The sequence below is a fragment of the Saccopteryx leptura genome, chromosome 2 (assembly GCF_036850995.1).
Source record: "Saccopteryx leptura isolate mSacLep1 chromosome 2, mSacLep1_pri_phased_curated, whole genome shotgun sequence".
Classification (NCBI taxonomy): Eukaryota; Metazoa; Chordata; class Mammalia; order Chiroptera; family Emballonuridae; genus Saccopteryx; species Saccopteryx leptura.
In genome coordinates this window covers 385,197,510-385,206,488 of record NC_089504.1, presented here as the reverse complement: position 1 = coordinate 385,206,488, position 8,979 = coordinate 385,197,510, and the positions used below count along the sequence as shown (strand labels likewise).

At 48.4% G+C, this 8,979-nt stretch overlaps 1 pseudogene; it reads left to right on the top strand.

The window, feature by feature from the left end:
* Window positions 1-4,622: 4,622 nt before the first annotated feature.
* Window positions 4,623-4,990, top strand: LOC136393858 (cytochrome c oxidase subunit 7B, mitochondrial pseudogene; annotated as a pseudogene).
* The last annotated feature ends 3,989 nt before the right edge of the window (window positions 4,991-8,979 follow it).

Sequence of the window (8,979 nt, the reverse complement as noted above, 5' to 3'; positions counted from 1 at the left end):
GTTTAAAATATTTGTCTCTCAAAAGAAATTTCAATCATTGTACTGTTGATATTTGGCTCTGTTGACTAATGAGTTTGCTGACCATAGCGGGACGACACTCTAAGCACCTGAGATATCCAGTAAGGGCTGAAGAATTTTTCAAGCATGAGACACAAGGATGAATAAAAACATGATAGTTCTTATACTCTTGGTGTCCGTATTTTTCTGTGGGTCCTAAAAGAACAGGCAGCTGTTTAAATTTACCCTCTTCTCCCATTTCTGTAAATGTCATGGATACACTTAAACACCAAGAAAGACAATGCAAATCCCTCCTTTTTTGAAGCGTTCCCTAGGCTACCCGTTGTGAAGAAATGTGAGAGCCTCAATTCATCATACAGGGATCACCTGTAAGTTTAAATCAACCACACCTGTAATATGACGTCCCAGATGGATACACCCAGAGATGTTTTCACAGATTTCATCAGATGGTGTTTCTCTGGGGCAAATGCACTTCTTAAAACTTCAGAGGACACAAAACACAGAATTCAAAGCAGTGCATAGTCCTGAGGTCACCCTTCCTGGGACTCTTTTAACTTCTCCATAATATATGTGTATAGATACACACTATATAGACATTAACACAGTAAGTCAATGATATACTTTAAAAATTGATTCAGTATATTACTTTACAAAACAAGCCACATGTTTTCTTTGGGATTGTTTTGTTCTCTAACATGGAAGTTCTATGAAAAGTAGATGACAAAGAAGGGTCATATTTTGGAGGAGCGAATGCTGGTCGCGGACAAAAGGAAGGAGCTGGAGAGGGAGGGAAGCCTTCATAGAACGGCTGCTCCCAGGAAGGGGGAGAGAAGGATGGGTAGGAAGAGCCTCAGAGCATAGCGCAGGTCTGGGGAAGTCTCAGGTGGACAGGGGAGACTGAAAGTCTCCTGCGTGTGGGGTGCCTACAAGGACACTGCCTATAGCAGGAAAGGCTGGGCTTTAGGCACCTGCTGTGCCAATCATGCCTGGAGCAGCCTCGAGGCTGTGAGACTACAGGGCACCTCTGCTCCCCATTCAGAGTCTCCTGGAAGTCGTTCTGGGTGGTGCACTTCCAGGGCTGCTTCAGTGGCCTGTGTTGTTGCATTCCATCCCCAGGACAGGGGCAGGGCCCTCTTCCTCTCAGCCATCTCCTATAATTTGTCCCTACATCCATAAAGACACTGTCCTCCCTGCACTAGCTGCAGACTTGGAGGAAAGGCTCTGTAAGACACCCACTGTCTTACTGGTTAACTCATCTGGGAGATGCCAGGAATCCTTCAGCCCGGTAGGTCCTCTGGAGCCATCTGCACCCCGCCTGTGCTCGGATCCTCCTGCTCCAGTGATCCAGGCTCTGGCCCTTTCCATGTCGCAAGTCTGACTCACAGGAGACATTTCTATCTTATCTGGATGTCCAGGCCATGCCCAGGCCACATGCTCTGCGGAAACCTGATATGTGTGCCATCTCCTCTTTTATCTGCCCTGGAACTGTGAACATTCCTCACCTTCTATGCCTTCTTCTGTGAAGATCTGTTTCCCTTGGGTTTTTTTATGTGAGAGGCAGTGAGATAGATAGTGAAACAGATTCCTGCACACACCCTGAGGCGCATACACCTGAAACCAGTATTGTGCCGATGCTCTAATCAACAGAGCTATTTTTAGCACCTGAGGCTGACTCTCAAACCATCCGAGCTATCCTCAGTGCCTGGCACAATGCTTGAACCAGTCTATCTAATGGCTGGAAGAGGGAGAGAGCAATTGGAAAAGAAGCAGATGATGGCTTCTCATGTATGCTTTGACTGGGAATCAAACCTGGGATTGTCCATACACTGGGCCAAAGCTCTATCCACTGACTCAATTTTGATAGTGCCAAGATCTGTGTTCCTTTAATAAGCCTTTGTTCACACAGTACACAGAGTAATCCCCTTCACTGGGCCTTCACACCAATGGGACTCACTGTTTTATTGTTCGTTTGTTGCCTTCTGTTGCCCTCTCTGTGTTCCTCTGCTCCACGGCAGTCCTCAGGCTCTCCTGAGTCAGGATTCACGTGTGCCTGAATCAATGAAGGTCAAACCAGAACGCACTTGCATCGTCCCCTGAAGGGATGATTCTTAACCTGTTGAAAACAGAAGAGTCAACAGGCAAAGGCTAGATGTTGAAATAGCTTGAAAAAAGGGCGGTTCGCCCGGCGACCAGCAGAGGGCGCCTCATGACTGTCAATAGGGATTTCTGCTAAACGAGCTCCCTGCTGGGCAACACTCCAGTGAGTGGACGCTCCAGGGCTAGGCCCTTTGCTGCTTACAGACTAGCAGACATAACTCCTCTGGGCCTGGCTGAGTGCCCTCCATGTGAACCCCTGTGAGCTCTCAGCCCCAGTCATGGTGAAACTAGTGCAACAGTCTGACCTCCCTGTTCAAGGGCCCTAGACCCTGTCAGTGTACTGGGGGAGGGGCAGGGGATGGGGTATATTTGCATAAGCTGTCCCTCTTCTGTGAAGCCACCTGGGAGGGGATAAGAGGCCTAGGCAGCCCACTCCAGCTCTGTGGACTAAGGAGCAGCTGTGAGCACCATGGCCTGGACCCCTGTGCTCCTCGTCCTCCTCTCTCACTGCACAGGTGGGGACAGCACCCAGAGACCCAGAGCACCTGCACCCTGACCCTTCTATTCACTCTGATGTGTCTGTTTGCAGGTTCCCTGTCCCAGCCTGTGCTGACTCAGCCGCCCTCCCTCTCTGCATCTCCGGGATCAACAGCCAGACTCCCCTGCACCCTGAGCAACGACCTCAGTGTTGCTGGTAAAAACATCTACTGGTACCAGCAGAAGCCAGGGAGCGCTCCCCGGTACTTTTTGTACTACTACTCGGACTCAGACAAGGAGCTGGGACCCGGGGTTTCCAACCAAGTCTCTGGAACCTAGAACAAGTCAGCCAATACAGCGTACTTGCTCATCTCTGGGCTGCAGGCAGAGGATGACGCAGACTATTACTGTCAGATCTGGCACAGTGATGCTCCTCACAGTGACACACACAGATGGGGAAGTGGGACATAAACATCAGCCTCCCCAGAGTCTTGTTCATGACAGTTTAATAAGTTGCATATACACAAACTTTACATGGAAGTATTTCTGATTCACAATGTCTACTATTATCCATTCAATGTTTCGAATCCACAGGAAACATAAAAAAAATTCAAGATGACAGTGAAATGTTGCCTGACTTTTCATGTGATAAAACCAGAGACATTAAAGCATCCTTTATTCTCTTGAAACAAATAAAATGAGCTTGTTCTAGGTCATTCTCTCCAGAGCTCAGGGACCACCCCAGCAGGGGGACTATCTTCCACAGCATAGACTGCCCATCAATGGGTCAGGGCAGAGACTTTTCTGTTTCTCCTCAGCTCCCGTGCTCAGGTATGGTCCAGGAGAACTGTGTCTCAGGGACCAGACACTAAGATATGAGACGCTGTGTGAGGACACAGGCCCAGGAAGAATAGAAAAAGGAGAGAACCTCAGAATAGAAATAGAAGTCATAAAAAGAAATCCAATAAATATGTAGAAATGAAAATACAATAGATGTAATTTAAAAATAGAAGTCTCTGGAGGGATCAAGAATACATAATGTTTATTTATTGTCTTATTTATTTGTGTGCTAATATGTTTATAAATTGAGGAAATTGTTCACACTGACCTAAATATTCTCTAGAGGACTTCACCAGGGGACGCTGTGTTTCTTCTTATATCTACAAGGCCTGAAACCAACTCAGATGGCCCTAACTAAATGGGCCCAGGGCTGATGCTCATGGCCTGAGTTAGAAGTGATAGACGGGCTTTCTGTTAAAGGGCCAGCCATGCCAGCCTCCTCCTGAGAGTAAAGCTATTTGCATAATGCACCATCGAACACCCTTTACCAAGGAAGCTAAGGAGAAAATAAAGACTCCCAGAAGCAAACACCAGCTTGAGCTCAAGGAATCTTGAGAAGTCTCCACCATGACCTGGACTCCTCTCCCCCTCCTTCCTCACTCAGTGCCAGGTTCATGGACATTTCAGAGACCAGTCTTTTAATCTACCTCTCTGACTTTATACTTCATTCCTGACACGTTCTATTTTCATTTCATTTCATGGTCCCTGTCTCAGGCTGTGGTGACTCAGGACCCCTCTCTGACTGTGTCCCCAGGAGGGACAGTCACTCTCTCGTGTGGCTCTGGCACTGGAGCATGTACCAGCAGTGTGTGGTCACACTGGTTTCAGCAGGAATCTGGCCAAGCACCCGGACATTCATTGATTTGTGATACAAACAATAAGCAGTTCTGGACCCCAGACTGGTTCTCAGGGTCCCTCCTTGGCCACAGAGCTGTCATGACCTCTTTGAAGGCTTATTTGTAGGACAAGGCTTGAGCACTAGTGCTGGGACTCTGTAGTAGTGATTGACACAGTCACAGAACCAGGAGAGCGACCGAGACACCACCTGCCCTTTGAAAGCCTGGGCACAAACACTGTCATATGATATAAAATTACATGACCAGACAACTGAACTCACAGGGCAGCCAGAGTGTTGGCCATTCATAGATAGAAGGTATGGAGGTTGTTATTAATACAGCCTCGAGAGTATCAGGATGTTTTCATTGGCCAAAAACGCGCTGGGTTGTCTCCCAGTTCGAAGCATTCAGCAAACAGTCGCAAGGCACAGCCACCAGAAACGGACACATGATTTCCATGACAAGTATGGTAATGCTATATTAGCTGGTGGAGCTACTTTCTGTATTGCTACATGGACATGTGCAGTAACTCAAATTGGGATAGAATGGAACTTGTCCCCTGTTGGCAGAGTCACCCCAAAGGAATGGAGAGAACAGTAATCATCGCAGCTGATGTGCTTGTCTGAAAACCAACTCAAAATTGATACCAAGTGAAAGCACTGTGTATCCATTAAAACATGGCATGATTGAAGAAATAAAGTACATTTGAAACCTTAAAAAAATACAGCCTCGTGTGACTCAATGTGTTCGAAACGTTTTCTCCCATATATTGTTGTCCTTGGTAGTTCTACATCCCAGGATGGACAGTCATTCACAGGCATGCTCACAGCATGTGCGCCATCCTCGGCTTCACCGTTAAGCTGATATTTGTGAACTGACCAACAACCCAATAACTGAATACTTCTCTGAAGAGGTAAATATTTGTCCTAAGGGATGAGGCCAACATCCAGCCTCCTCAGTCCATGGTGTGAGCTGAGCTGAGCCCCAGGGCTCAGGGAGGGGCTGGGCAGTCACTGAGGGACACACATTTGCATGGACAGCCCCTCCTCTGGCAGAGGGGGGAGAAGAAAAGGAGGCCTGGGCAGCCCAGCCCCACTGTGGGCTCAGGGCTGTGAGCACCATGGCCTGGACCCCTCTCCTCCTCATATTCCTCTCCCTCTGCACAGGTAGGGACAGGTGTAGGGGACACTGGGCATCCTGAGAATATTTTCTTGGGCCCTAGACCCCTCACACACTGGTAACTGTGTTTTCAGGTTCTCTGTCCCAGCCTGTGCTGACTCAGGCACCCTCCCTCTCTGCATCTCCTGGAGCATCAGCCAGACTCACCTGCACCCTGAGCAGTGGCTTCAGTGTTAGCGACTAAGGTATAAACTGGCTCCAGCAGAGGCCAGGGAGCCCTCCCCCGTAACTTCTGTGGTTCAATACAGACTCAGATGAGCACCAGGGCTCAGGGGTCCCCAGCCGCTTCTCTGGACCCAAAAACACCTAGGCCAATGCGGGGCTCCTGCTCATCTCTGGGCTCCAGCCTGAGGACGAGGCCGACTATTACTGTGCGATCTGGCACAGTGGTGTTATTCACAGTGATACACGCAGATGGGGAAGTGGGACATAAACATCGACCCTCACAGTCTTGATTCACAACAAATGAACATAAAAAAAATTCTACATATAAACTATATTTGCAAATAACTTCTGGTTTAAAATCTATACTATCCATTTTGTATTCCATGTTTCTGAAGTCTAAGGAAAATAAAATCAATATAGAAAATAAATTCCTCATTATGTCACTGACATTTTGCCTAATAGTCATGTGTGGTAAACCAGAGTTTGTGGGATGGCTGCTCTTTTCTTGAAATAAGCAAATGACTCTTTTTTTTATTTTTCATGGTTCGGGGACCATCTCAGCAGGAGGACCGTCCTCCACAGCCAGGACTCTGCCCTTCCAGAGGTCAGAGCAGTGACCTACCTTCCCTCCCAAGTGCCTGTGCACAGGCAGCGGAAGAGCTCTGAGTACCCTGGACGGGGCCCAAAGATGTGGGGTCCTGGGTAGCGACTACAGCCCAGAGGACTTCCAGCACAGAGCTGGGGCAACCTTTGCTGGGCACCCGAGCCTGCTGTTCAATCAGGAGAGAGGGAGTTAACAAGAGGGAAATTTGTGGCTAAGCCCAAGAAATCTTCTTGGGGGTTTTGATAGGGTGGGAATGCTCCACTCTTGCTGAGGAAATGCAAAGCCTGCTCCAGGCCAGGGTGTGAGGTACATCCACGAATGAGATGCTCATAAAGCTTACAGCGCTCAGGGCTGTGGGGACTCCTGAGAGGGGGCTTCCTGAGCCCCAAGGCCATGACTGTGACCCGTCCTTTCACCCCACTGGAACTTTAAACAATCTGGGTTGTGGGTTCGGCTGAGGGACTGCAGGAGCAGGGACTCCCCAGTGTCTGTTTCTCCCCCTGTGAAGCCTTTGATGAGCCAGGGTCCAAGGTCACCATCTCCTGAGCATGGAGCAGCAAACACAGTGAGCACCCAGCCAGTGCACTCTTATGCACCTGTGACTTGGGACAAAAGTGCCTGAGTGTCAGGGGTCCAGCCCTCTTTATGGCTCCTGGTTGTGCACATGGCCTCACTGACCTCCTTTGACCTCCAGCCTGATGAGGAGGCTGACTATCACTGTCACTTAGATAAATACCACCCCATGCACAAAGAACACCTGTGCCAAGGGAAATTGAAGTAATAATAGCTCTCCGCTCCCCAAAGACCCATCATTTTCCATGTCATGGATTGTGACCATCACCCACTGGTCATGAGACAGCTTCTGCTGTCACCAGGGCTATTACACTAGGCGGCCTTATGTTCTAGCCTTGGTCTGTCTTCAGTGGTCAGTAAAAGATTTACTTTTATTACTGGCCTTTCATTCAAAAATAATCACTTTGTACTCAGAAAAAAATACCCCTCAGAGCTGCTGGGCAGGTGACAAGAAATGCTCAAGTCTGTCATCTGTGACCTGGGAGACTCGGGGGCCCTCTCCCGCCTCCCTGCATGGCCCTGCTCCCGGCCTGGGCTTGATGCCCGTCCCCTGCACCCTCACCACTCAGGGAAGCTGCTTTCTCTGCTTCCCAGGGGCTGTCCTCTGAGACCCCTGATCTCCAGGTTCTGGGGGACCGTCCCTGTGAGGACATGGCTCTCAGACCTGTCACCTGCTCACTTCCTCCACTGTAACCACATGACCTGTCATACCTTTCCCTCTGTGGTTCTTTGTTTGGTGTGAGAATAAGTAAACATCTATGTTTGGAGGTATATATTTATAAATCCAACCCCCATGAAAACCACCAAACTCTTAAAAAATGAACTTTATCAGGGTTAATGTGGATTCGGATACAACAGGGGAGGAGCAGTTTTAGGTCAGAAATGAAGAATTAAGCTCCAAAAAGAGATGAGATGTGCTTTTATGGCAATGTTCAGGAAAATCACAAAACTAGACAAAAAAAACCTTATATTTATCAAATATGTGTGTGCATGTGTGTGTGTGTGTGTGTGTGTGTGAGTGTGTGCAGAAGTGTGGGCAAGTGTGACTTAACATTTGTGAATATATGAAACATAGAGCTTAGATTTCTATTCTTATATATTAATATTGTATTGTTTATCTGTAGTACAATTGTAAATGTACCTTTGTCCATTCCTGTGTATATGCATTTCCAGGTTGAGTTTAAACATAAATGAGAACACACTGAATTAATCAACAACAAAAGATCTTTCTTAGCCCTGCCCGGTTTGCTTAGTGGTAGAGTGTCAGCCTGGCATGCAGGAGTCCCAGGTTTGATTCCTGGTCAGGGCACACAGGAGAAGTGCTTATCTGCTTCTCCTCCCCTTCCCCTCTCCTTCCTCTCTGTCTCTCCCTTTCCCTCCTGCAGCCAAGGCTCCATTGGAGCAAAGTTGGCCCGGGCATTGAGGATGGCTCCATGGCCTCTGCCTCAGGCACTAGAATGGCTCTGGTCGCAACACAGCAATGCCCCAGATGGGCAGAGTATCGCCCCCTGGTAGGCATGCCGGGTGGATCCCGGTCGGGTGCATGCGGGAGTCTGACTGCCTCCCCATTTCCAACTTCAGAAAAATACAAAAAAAAAAATCTTTCTTCTCTGACAGCCTCATGTTCTCATGGCAAAGACACAGATAAAGAGCCAGGACGTGTCTGGCTCCCCGTGCAGTGAGAACGGGGAGCTGACGGGAGCCCTGACCACACCCCCAGAAACCAAATCAATCCACTGACAAGTCTCACCAAGTAGAGTGTCCCCAGATAGGAATCAACAGGGTTCTTTGCAGAACTTTAATCTAAGATCTTGTTATTAGGTAGTCACTTACCAGTAATGAACCCCGGGGCAAAATAGAAGTAAACTCGAAGCTCAAACAATCCTGTGATATCTGGTAACCTTGCACTGCTTTTGCTGCCTGGAGATAATTAGTGACCTATAACAATAAATGTCTCAACACAAAACCACACTGAGGGGATCTATTAATTCTACTGCCCTGGGTAGTGGCATCAGAATGACCCAATTGCACAAACCAGTGCCCTTCCAGGAGAGCTGGGTGGTGTGAAATGGGCTTTGGATGTGTGTTCTAGACCAGCAGGGGGCGCTGGTGGACTGTGTCTGAGGGCTCTGGGTTCAGAGCCAGGCCCAGTGGGAAAATTTTCTAAGGGCTCTTGCACACTTGGGCAGG